Source organism: Tasmannia lanceolata, unplaced genomic scaffold, assembly GCF_043159265.1.
Source record: "Tasmannia lanceolata isolate RefF3 unplaced genomic scaffold, GAP_Taslan_0.1 ptg000019l, whole genome shotgun sequence".
NCBI classification, from domain to species: domain Eukaryota; kingdom Viridiplantae; phylum Streptophyta; class Magnoliopsida; order Canellales; family Winteraceae; genus Tasmannia; species Tasmannia lanceolata.
In genome coordinates, this window is record NW_027518696.1 from 26,498,633 (window position 1) to 26,510,314 (window position 11,682).

The following is an 11,682-nucleotide window of genomic DNA, read 5'->3' on the forward strand; positions in this document are numbered from 1 at the left end:
AACGCAAACGGTTGTCAATTTTGCAACAGGAGCAAATGTTTCACCGTAATCTAAACCTTCCTTTTGGCTATAGCCTTTGGCAACTAGGCGCGCTTTGTATCTTTCAACAGAACCATCAGAATTATGCTTTATTTTGTATATCCACTTGCAACCAATAGGTTGCTTATCTGGAGGGAGAGATGTGAGGGTCCAAGTATTGTTGGCCTCAAGAGCACCAATCTCCATGGCCATAGCTTTACACCAATTTAGATCTTGAATAGCCTGCTGGAAAGAATGAGGTTCTGCAACAAAGGAAATGGCTATAGAAAAGGCATGATGAGCCGGAGAAAGATTATGATAAGATAAGAAATGCGATAAAGGATAGAGAGTGCTTACTTTTGCACTTGTCGTTGAAGCATGTGACGAATTGGGGAGAGGTGCACGGCCAAACCACAATGATAGTCCTTAAGATATGAAGGAGGTTTGGAAAGGCGAGTAGATTGCCTTTGTTGAGGTGGGAGAGGTGGTGGAGGTGACAGAGCTAACGGCATGGATGATAGGTCCAATGCGTGGGAGGGTGAAGAAGAGTAATTGACAGGATGAGAAGGTGTTGACACCTCGGTATGATCTTCAATAGGTACATGTAGAACGGTGGATGAAGAAGAATTGTAATGCATCTCATGAAAGGAAAATATATTCTCATGGAAAATAACATCACGAGAAACGAACAAGGAGTGATTTTCTAGATCATACACTTTGCATCCCTTTTGTCCATGTGGATATCCAAGAAAGAGACATCGTTTTGCACGTGGATCAAATTTGTGCGTCCAAAGGCAAGAGTGGAAGCATAACATAGGCAACCAAAAATTTTTAAATGCGAATAGGGTGGCTTAGTTTTGAACAATTTTTCATAGGGAGTTCTTCCTGAAAGAACAACCGAGGGTGTTCGATTAATTAAATATGTTGCAGTTAAAATACGTTCGCACCAAAATTGGATAGGCAAGTGAGCTTGAAAGCGCAATGCTTGTGCAACATTGAGGATGTGGCGGTGTATGCGCTCGACTACCTCATTTTGCTGTGGAGTTGCAACACAACTATGTTGATGTATAATCCCATTCTCGTGAAAGAAAGATTGCATATCAAACTCTAGCCCATTATCAGTCCGAATCTGTTTTACCTTTAGATTAAATTGAGTCGCAACTAATTTAATGAAGGACTGAAGAAGAAACCGAGTTTCAGATTCGTGTGCCATAAGATAGACCCATGTAGCACGGGTAAAATCATCAACAATAGTGAGAAAATAGCGTGCCCCAGTAAGCGATTTAGTGTGATACCCTCCCCATATGTCACAATGAATTAATTCAAAAGGATTCATTGTAGTTATACTACTTAATGGAAATGACAAACGAGATTGTTTTGCAGGTGGGCAAACTGAACAATGATTAATATCAGAAATATGAATATCAGAAACATCTTGTGAACGTATGTTTAAACACTTATTGGATAAATGTCCTAAACGTTGATGCCAAAGATCTGCTGTGGAAACAGAACCAACTGAACATGTGGAAGCACTCGAACCCGAGAAATGGTATAAGCCGTCCTGCTCTCTACCCACTCCAATCATCATCTTCGAAGACAGGTCCTGGATAAGGCAAGAACTCGATGAGAAAATTAGTGAATAATTTGATCCATGAGTAAGTTTGCTGACCAAAATGAGATTAAAGTTAAAAGAAGGAACACATAGGACATTTTGAAGAATCAAGAAAGGAGTTAATTTAACTGTGCCAATGTGTGTAACAGGAGCTTGACTTCCATCTGGAAGTTTAACAGTGGTGGTGCCAACAGAAGTAATGGAAGTAAGAAGAGATGTAGAGCTGACCATGTGATCGGTAGCCCCACTATCAATGATCCATGGTATATGACGAGAAGATAGGCTTAGAGATATACCTGATAAAGTAGTAGTAGGGTGGCTGCTACCTGCTTGATTCGCCATTGCTTGTGGCTTATTGATTAGAGTCTGCAATTGTTGGCATTCATCATTGGTGAAAGGGAAGGTAGAAAAATGTGAGTCTGAGTTCACCTTCTCACATGCCGATGCTGCAACATTTTGTATATTTTCCTTGGCAAAGGATGACTGGGAGGATAACCATTAAGGCGATAGCATCGATTGATCGTATGACCGACCCAACCACAATGATCACATGTTGGTCTCTCTCCTTTTCCTCCTTTACTAACTTTTTTGAAAGATTTCCGATGGTCGCGTTGATCCCTACTTGAGTTTTGATTAAAGCCATGTTTGGTTGTTAAGGCTGCAGATTCAGAAACATGTGGGTTTGTGGCAAATACATCTCGTTGCCTCTCTTCTTGTAACACAAGAGAGAACACCTTCTTAATGGAAGGCAAAGGATCCATGAGTAATATTTGTGCACGGACAGCACTATAGGATTCAATTAATTCCATTAAGAATTGCATTGTTTTCTCTCGCTGATGAAATTCCCAGGATTTTAGAGCATTACAAGAGCAAGGAGTAAGGGGACAATGAGAAGAAAGTTCGTCCCAATAGCTTTTTAAATGAGTAAAATAAACAGCCTCAGACTTTTGCTCTTGATGTAGTGAAATGATATCTCTCTTTATTTGAAAAAGACGCATTAACTTGAGAGAAATGTTCCTTGAGATCAGTCCATACCTCATATGCAGTTTCAGCATAGATGATGCTAGATGCAAGCTCTTTCGACAAGGAGTTGAGAATCCAAGAATTTACCACGTTATTGCAACGTATCCATTGATGGAGATCTGGGTCCTTTGGATTCGTAGGCTTAGTAACAGATCCGTCGATGAGCCCAACTTTGTTTTTGGCTTTGAGTGCCATGACCATTGCTCTGCTCCAAGTGGAATAATTTTCTCCTGTTAATGGTTGGGAGACAAACATAATGCCAGGATTGTCACTGTGATGTAAGCAGAGTGGGCTGTTGGGGTCATCATGTTTGCTAGAACTATTGGAGGCATTGTTGGGGTTCTCCATGCTGAGAATGGACAAGGAAAAGAAGACGGTGGAATGACCGTAGACAGTATTTTAGATACGAAAAGATGCAGACTGGACATATCTAAAATGGGCTACACCGATATGGGTTGCAGCAGTGTGTCAAATAAAGAGGAGAAGTTATGGTTGCGAAAAGAAGCAGACTTGATAGATCATTTGACAAAAAAAATTGCTGAACTGAACTAGGTTTTAATAGCAAAGAAATGGATGAACCGAACTGGGTTGTTATGCTATGCAGACAAAGAAATGAAGAGTGGATGCACCGAACTGGGTGCAAGACTGATTGCACCGAATTGGGTTGCAAGAGTCTCCAGGCCAAGAAAAGAATCAAAGAGAGCTTTACTGCTCTGATACCATAGTAAATTTGATTTGGGAAAAAGATAACCGGACTGTCTTGTATTGCCTCTATACATAGATTACAAAGAAGATCCCCATATCTTTGAGATATTAATTGGGGAAAGGAAAAACGAAACTGAGTATTTACAGCTCTATAAAAACATGTGCTAAATAAGTTGGGTTGGCTTTCTTGCCTAATACACATTTAAGAGAACGTTACAAATCTTCCATGATATTCGTGCCTAATAACCTTCTCTCCGGAGAACAAAGTAGCTTTGGGTTTTTCTCTACCAAGACAGGGGAGTCGGGACTTTAACCTCCAAGGCCATTTCTCTGATTTATTAATTTGTTACCATTGTATTATGAGAATATCATGTACCACTATGTTTGGGACCCGGGTCATCAAGACCAAGAATATGAATCGACTGTGAAGATGTTGAAGCTAATCTCTTCCTTCTGCTCCATTGTTGCCTTTTATCGGATGTTGAGCGTCATCACCACATTTTATATTAATTTTTTGCTACCTAAAAAGAACGTGGCTTATTTCCCAACTCTCTTGGGTTTCCATTTTATATTAATTTTTATTCTGATGATGCCAAAATTCGTACCTGAGAATCGGATGAGCGTTGTAGACGGATACGGCTGTTCGGGTTGGTAGAGCTCCGATCAGTGGGTGCCTGCGCTCACAGAAAATAACGTTAGAAGGGCCCCGAAGGGGACTCCGGAGGCACCCTCCGACACTCAAGTCAGAAATCGGCGCTAACAGACATCTAAGCAAAATACCAATTCATAGAGAAAGAGAGCATTTTGGGGGTAGAGGAAGATGGTCACCTTTGAGCGTGGGGGTACCTTTTTATAGGAGGGGAGACCCATGATCTCCATGGCGCCAACCAGGCCTTTGATTTAGCTCACATGGAGCGTGATTGGTGGAGGATCAAATCGTGGGGAAATGATTTGGGTGTGTAGGACCCGATCCCGAGAGAGGGGTGCGACGCGTGACCCGCCTCCATCTCTCTTGGTCTCTCGTACCAACGCGAATGGCGTGTGCTGTTTTATTATTATTATTGATTTAATTCATCTTTTCCGTGAACTTGGGATCACTAAAGCAATCCGAATTACACGCAGAAGAGAATGACAGAGTCGCCACCTAGATAAGAGATCTATGACTCATAATTGACCAGAAATCTAGATTTGTTACCTGATTACGAGAATGGAATGTATGAGGAGTTACCACCACATGCACCATTCTTGCCCGATAATCCGGTCTTCAATTCCAAAAGTTAACTCTCTTGAATTTCTTTTAAATAGCTCATTTAACTCTATATTAATGTGCGAACTATATGACATGCATCCTAAGATCTAATTTCAATGTATTTCCTAATGTGTATCTTGATTTTCTTAATTCATTTGGATTCAATCTATGTGAAAGTTCTCCTAAAATTCTAATTTGGGAAAAAGTCCTAAGTAATTTAATCAATTTTAATTTAAGATTTTAAATGATAAAAGAAAATAAAAACTACCATAAAAAACCCCACTGATTGTGTGTGGGGCCGACTCATGATTGGTATGCCATCAAGCATCCAAGCTGCCTACGTACCCAAGCCTCACTGTGATCAGAGTCGACGTAGTTCGGTGGCCTAAACTAAGCTACATGCCTATGACATCTAGGACACTGATCTAGACTGGACTAACTGTTTTGACAGTTTAAGAGAGATTATTTATTTTAAGTTGAGTAGATTTTTTTTATCCTAGGACTCCATCTAAGATGCTAGCTCTATCTAAGTACAAGACGCTTCCTAAACTAATGTAGGTGAGTCCTACATCCTAGGTTAACTAGGCTTGTCCTACAGGAAAAAGAGGGTTAAGTAGTGAAACTAATCTAAAGGTCAATTGCTAATAATAGCAATCGGCCGTGATGAGGCTGGACTCCTAACTAGGACACCCTAAAACCTAGAACACAACATGACGTAAATGTTCATAAAGCGGCTCTAAAGGTTCCTACGAGGTGGGACCGTGATCCAACGGTTCCAAGATTGACTTGAACATCCTAAATTATTTGGTTAATGATTTTCAATTCTTTTAAGGGTTCCTAACACCTAAAATTTGGAAAAAATCTAAGGCTCTAAGGGTTAGTTATTTTCTTACATGGGTTGAATTCATGGAAGGGAATCGTGCTTTCTACCCTTACACAGTTCGGCAAATAAATCATAATATACTGTTGCTTGGCATTTTCTCAAACTTTTTGGGGACAAAGACCTCGGAGCCAACAATATATTTAGATTTAGATGCTAAAAAGTCAATGGTTGATCGCAATGAAGAAACGATTATGAATAGCAATCCTCTCATCTAAAATGACCTAGATTAGCCAGTTATGATATTCTGAAATTTTACACAATTTTTAGAATTAAAGTGAATTTTAATGATTTTAACAAAATCAGACCATATTGATACTGTTACAAAGCAACATATAGCAAACATGCTCCAAACCATTCCAAATTTTTACTATAATATGCTCACAGTAATATCAAATCCCAATAAAAATTTCACATATTATTTCTGAAATTTACTATTTTAAATATATTTATTTATGTTCTGTCTGATTCAAAGTTAAATCATACAAAATATCAAAACATTCACAACAAATCCGAAAACTCATAATATCATTTTTCGGGGCTAATTCATCTTATTACAAAATTTCAGCTTCCGAGGAGTTCATTTGATGATATCTCCTTCATACATGTGAAGATAAATAATTTTCATTAAAAAATTCCAGTAAATACAATAAATAAATTCAAAATATTTTGAAAACTTTTGTATGATATTTAAATATTAAAATACTACTAAGAATACAACTTTGTCCAATTTTGAATTGTTTTGATACATGAACGAATTTTTATTCGTCAAATTTCCTTTCTCTAGGTATTTTTTGGACAAATCTTAGAGTCATCAAAATAAATAAATTATGGTGCAAATTTTGGACTTCTAGTGTTCTTTTATCCCAATTGAAACTCAGGAAATATAACTTTGAGAAAAATCTTTAGTTTTAAAACACTTGCTTTGTAAATCGACTTAAAAACTGCTTGAAACCCTAATCGGTTGATCGAATTTTAAAGCCATCAATATAAATGAATTCTATTGGAACTTTCAGATTTATAGTATTTTTTAAATCCAATTGAAACTAGAATATATAACTTTGCGAAAAATCCTTAGATTTGAAACACTTGCTTTGTAAATCTATTCAAATACTACTTAAAACCCTAATTGGTTAAACATCCAATTTTCTACATGTAACATGGTTCTTCTTCCACCAAAATCAGTAATAAAGTAAATTGACCCATCATAAATCATATTAGATCATGCAAGACAACCTCTCATGAAATTCTCTACAAAAACCCATGAAGAAAACAAAAAAAATGACACCTCTAACATGTTACTAGTTCTAGATTACATAGAATAAGATACTAACCGTTGATCGCTTTTCTTGTCTCTAAGGTGTGTAAATCCAAGATGTACGCTTTGTCACACCTTGTATACGCAAAAGAAACCCCCAAAGATCGCCCAATATAATCCGGTTTTGATGTTTGTTGAAGAAGAGACGAAGAAATCCAAGTGTGCTTTGAAGAAAAAACAAGTAATAGAAGATGATCAAGAACACCACAATGGAGGAAGGAATATTCTAGAGGGGGAAGACAAGGTGTGATGTTTTTCCAAGAGAAGAAAAGCCTTGGGTGGGTTTGCTTTTATAGGCACAAGGCTAGATTTGAGTGAATTTGGAAGTTTCCAATGTAAGCTCTCTCCTTTTGGCTTGTTTCCAATTTGTACTTTGACTTTCTCATTCTTTGATTTTCATATTGAACTTATTTCTAAACCTTATTTCTTGCAAGCTAAGCAATGCTAAATTACACAATGGAGATCCTTCAAGATCAATCTAGAAGCCTTCTCACATAGGAAACTAGCTTTTATGAATGATTTTTGTCCAAAGAGGGCTGCCCAACATCTGAGCTCATTTTTTACCTATTTAGAGACTGATTCAGAAAAAGTTGTAAACTAGAAAGTTGTAGATATTTTTGAGACGTTCGAAGCAAGTATAATTGCAATTTTTTTGGATCAGAATATAAAATGTTATGGCCATTTTACTAACCTGACCATACTAGCTCTTTCTAATTATATCTCTTCATTTCTTTATTATTTTTTCAAAACAAATATGATGTCACCAACCACCTCATCCCATGTTGGACATTTTTGCATGTGGTCTCCCCATGTGGGGCGCCCACTTATATGGCCGACCTACATGGGTGTGTCCACATGGACCCCCACCTTATGGGCTTTAGCCCAATGGGCCATATGACATGAATTTGGGTTTTGTTTCAATGAAAATTCAATAAAATCCTTTAAATTCAAAATTTTTATTGATGAACCCAACACATAATATTTATGGTGCATCCTCGACATATGGTCGAACCATCCCCTTTAGAAGAAATAATTTTTCGGACCAAAATGCCCCTGTTTGATCATTACGCACTCAAAGGCAACTAAAATGACCTTAAATTGGATTGCCCCTAAAAGGGAAAGTTAAAAATATAAAGTCTTCATGGTCAAACTTAAAAAATAGAAAGTTTTTAAGTTTGCTTCTTTTGGTGGGTGATATCAAACAGGATCACTTTGAATCGCCTGAAAATACCCAAAATGCCCTCGACACACAAAATTTTCAAATCAAGCGAAACCTCTGAGAAATTTCAAATTTAGCAGGTTTTTCAAAATTTACGAAATGACTCGTGATTCCTTAGACACACTCTAGAGATCAAATGAAACACATTGGAAATGACCAAATTACCCCCGAGGTGCAAAAATAGGCTAAAATGAGGGAAATCCTGAGAAACAAAAAAATAGCAGTTTTTCCTACTTGATTAGAAACTTGATTATTCATCTTCCGGAGGCCAATGGAACCCCTTAGAGACTTTCAGGATTGCGAATCAACTTCAAAACTCCTAAAATGAGGTGAAATTCACCATAAAATGCAAAAATACCTAATCTAATAGGAAAGACCGACTCAAGACTCGATGAAACTACCGAATCTTTTGCTTTTTAAAGCGTAGCAAAATGGGGGTGTCTGCAGGGTGGAGGATAAAATCTTGGGGATATAATTTCATGAAATTTTGGGCGGAGATCGTGGAAGGTGGTCTTGGCGGGATGTTTTGAATTTGAATTCGAATGTGGCACCTTAAGCGTAAGGGTTGCCCGGATTGATCGCTTAACGGCGAGATTCTTGCGATCGTGTCTGGTTCTTCTTGAGGGTCGGTACCGATGGTTCTCTATGTGAGTTTAAGTTGAGCCATTTGTGTGCCATGGTTTGGTCTAAGGGTCGGTACCGGGCATACCGATTTTACCCCCAACATACTGCCCCCTACTTTCTTGTCCCGTTATGCAGGTTAAGGAAGTAGATAAGTTTTTGAGAGGTAGCCCGGTACTGACCTTTAATAATGTGCTTTTAGATGCTCGGTCGAGCTTACTGAAGTTCGGTGATATGAAGTTCGGAAGTGTAGAGTCTATCCTTGGTGTATCTGAACTTTGGTGGAGATCCTTTGTTGGAGTCCAAGTTGTGTCTCCTTCAACCTTTGGAAGTTGAATGCCCTTGAGCAAGGGCGATCGATGATGGAGAAGGTAGACGCTCTACCGAGCCCTCTCAGGGCTACGATTTTTTGGGAGTACCTTTTTGTTGGAGAATTTGGAGAAGGTAGATACTCAACCGAGCCTCGCAGGGGTTTGGTTTCAGAGTGTACCTAACGTTGGAGAAATTCGGCGATGGTAGACACTCTACCGAGCCTCATAGGGAATTGGTTTCATACTGTACCTAACGTTGGAGAAACCGTCGGTGGAGAAGGCAGACACTCTACCGAGCCTCATGGGGCGTCGGTTTTCGAGCATACCTATCCGTTGGAGAAATTCGGTGATGGTAGACCCTCTACCGAGCCTTGAGGGGCATCGGTTTTTTGTCCCACCTTAATGTTGGAGAAATTCGGCGATGGTGGACCCTCTGCCGAGCTTCAAGGGGCATCGGTTTTTTGCCTCTCCTTTTATTTGTCGAAGGTAGGCCCTTTACCGAGCCTCAAAGGTAGGCCCTTTATCGAGTCTCGAGGGATTCGATTTTTTCCGCCTTGCCTTTTATTTGTCGAAGGTAGGCCCTTTACTGAGCCTCAAAGGGCTTCGGGTTTTTGCCTCACCTTTTATTTGTCAAAGGTAGGCCCTTTACCGAGCCTCAAAGGGCTTCGATTTTTTCCCTCACCATTTATTTGTCGAAGGTAGGCCCTTTACCGAGCCTTAAAGGGCTTCAATTTTTGGCCTCACCTTTTGCCAGAGAACTTGGTGTAGGTAGACCCTTTACCGAGCCTCAAGGGGAGTCGGTTTTTTGTCCTACCTTTTGCCGGAGAATTTAGTGAAGGTAGACCTTCTGCCGAGCCTCAAGGGGCGTCAGTTTTTTGTCTCACCTTTTAACCAGATAGACGCTCTACCGAGCCTCTTGGGGCATCGGTTTATGGGTCATATCTTTTAAGTAGATAGACACTCTACCGAGCCCCTTGGGGCGTCGGTTTATGGGTAATATCTTTTAAGCAGATAGAAGCTCTACCGAGCCTCTTGGGGCATCGGTTTATGGGTCATATCTTTCAAGCAAATAGACGCTCTACCGAGCCTCTTGGGGCATCGATTTATGGGTCATATCTTTTAGGCAGATAGATGCTCTACCGAGCCTCTTGGGGCATCAGTTTATGGGTCATATCTTTCAAGCAGATAGACGCTCTACCAAGCCTCTTGGGGCATCGGTTTATGGGCCATATCTTTTAAGTAGATAGACGCTCTACCTAGCCTCTTGGGGCTTCGGTTTATGGGTCATATCTTTCAAGCAGATAGACGCTCTACCAAGCCTCTTGGGGCATCGGTTTATGGGTCATATCTTTTAAGCAGATTGACGCTCTACAGAGCCTCTTTGGGCGTCGGTTTTTGGGTCATATCTTTTAAGTAGATAGACGCTCTACTGAGCCTCTTGGGGCATCGATTTATGGGTCATATCTTTCAAGGAGATAGACGCTCTACCGAGCCTCTTGGGGCATCGGTTTATGGGTCATATCTTTTAAGCAAATAGACGCTCTACCGAGCCTCTTGGGTGTATGGTCGATCCGCCCTTGGAGATACCCGTAGAAATATTGGAGATGCACGCAACTTGGAGAGAATTGGGGTCAGTGACCTTTTACCCCTTGGGTGTATGGTCGATCCGCCCTTACTCGGGTCGTCCGAGGTACGGAGATGGTCGGCGATGGTGAGGGACGGTGACCATTTACCTCAAGGCGTCCCTTGGGTTTATGGTCGATCCACCCTTGGAGATATCGTTTTCCAGATCTGCACGCTAAAAAATCTCTTACACAAAAAACACACTTCAAATGGATTAAGCTTTCACATCCAAACTAACCACCAAGCTTTTAATAAAAGAAGAGTGTTTCTTTTAGAATAATAATTTCCTGCAAAAAGGAAAGTTAAACGAAATAAAAAGGAAAGTGATACTGCAGTCCTGAATAATTTTTTTGCTTTTGACGGGTGAAGCTTCATCTTCGGAAGGGATTTTCTTTAGCTCGGTCGGATCATATCGGCGAAGCTCGGTTTTAGGGGAGAATATTGGCTCGGTCGGACCTTGTAAGGGAAGCCCGTCCTTGAAGGAGATCTTTGGTGAGGGTCGGTTTAGAGCTTTTCAACTTGTCATTGATTGAGTTTTGAAGCTCAGTCTTGAAGGAGATCCTCGGCAAGGGTCGGTCTAGAGGTTCTCAACTTGTTCCTTGGCAGACATTTGAAGCTCGGTCTTGAAGGAGATCCTCGGCAAGGATCGGTCTAGAGCTTCTCAACTTGTTCCTTGGCGGAGCTTTGAAGCTCGGTCTTAAAGGAGATCTTCGGCAAGGGTCGGTCTAGAGCTTCTCAACTTGTTCCTTGGAGGAGCTTTGAAGCTCGGTCTTGAAGGAGATCATCGGCAAGGATCGGTCTAGAGTTTCTCAACTTGTTCCTTGGCGGAACTTTGAAGCTCGGTCTTGAAGGAGATCTTCGATAAGGGTCGGTCTAGAGTTTCTCAACTTGTTCCTTGGAAGAGCTTTGACGCTCGGTCTTGAAGGAGATCCTCGCAAGGGTCGGTCTAGAGCTTCTCAACTTGTTCCTTGGCGGAGCTTTGAAGCTCGGCCTTGAAGGAGATCTTCGGCAAGGGTAGGTCTAGAGCTTCTCAACTTGTTCCTTGGAGGAGCTTTGAAGGTCGGTCTTGAAGGAGATCATCGGCAAGGATCAGTCTAGAGCTT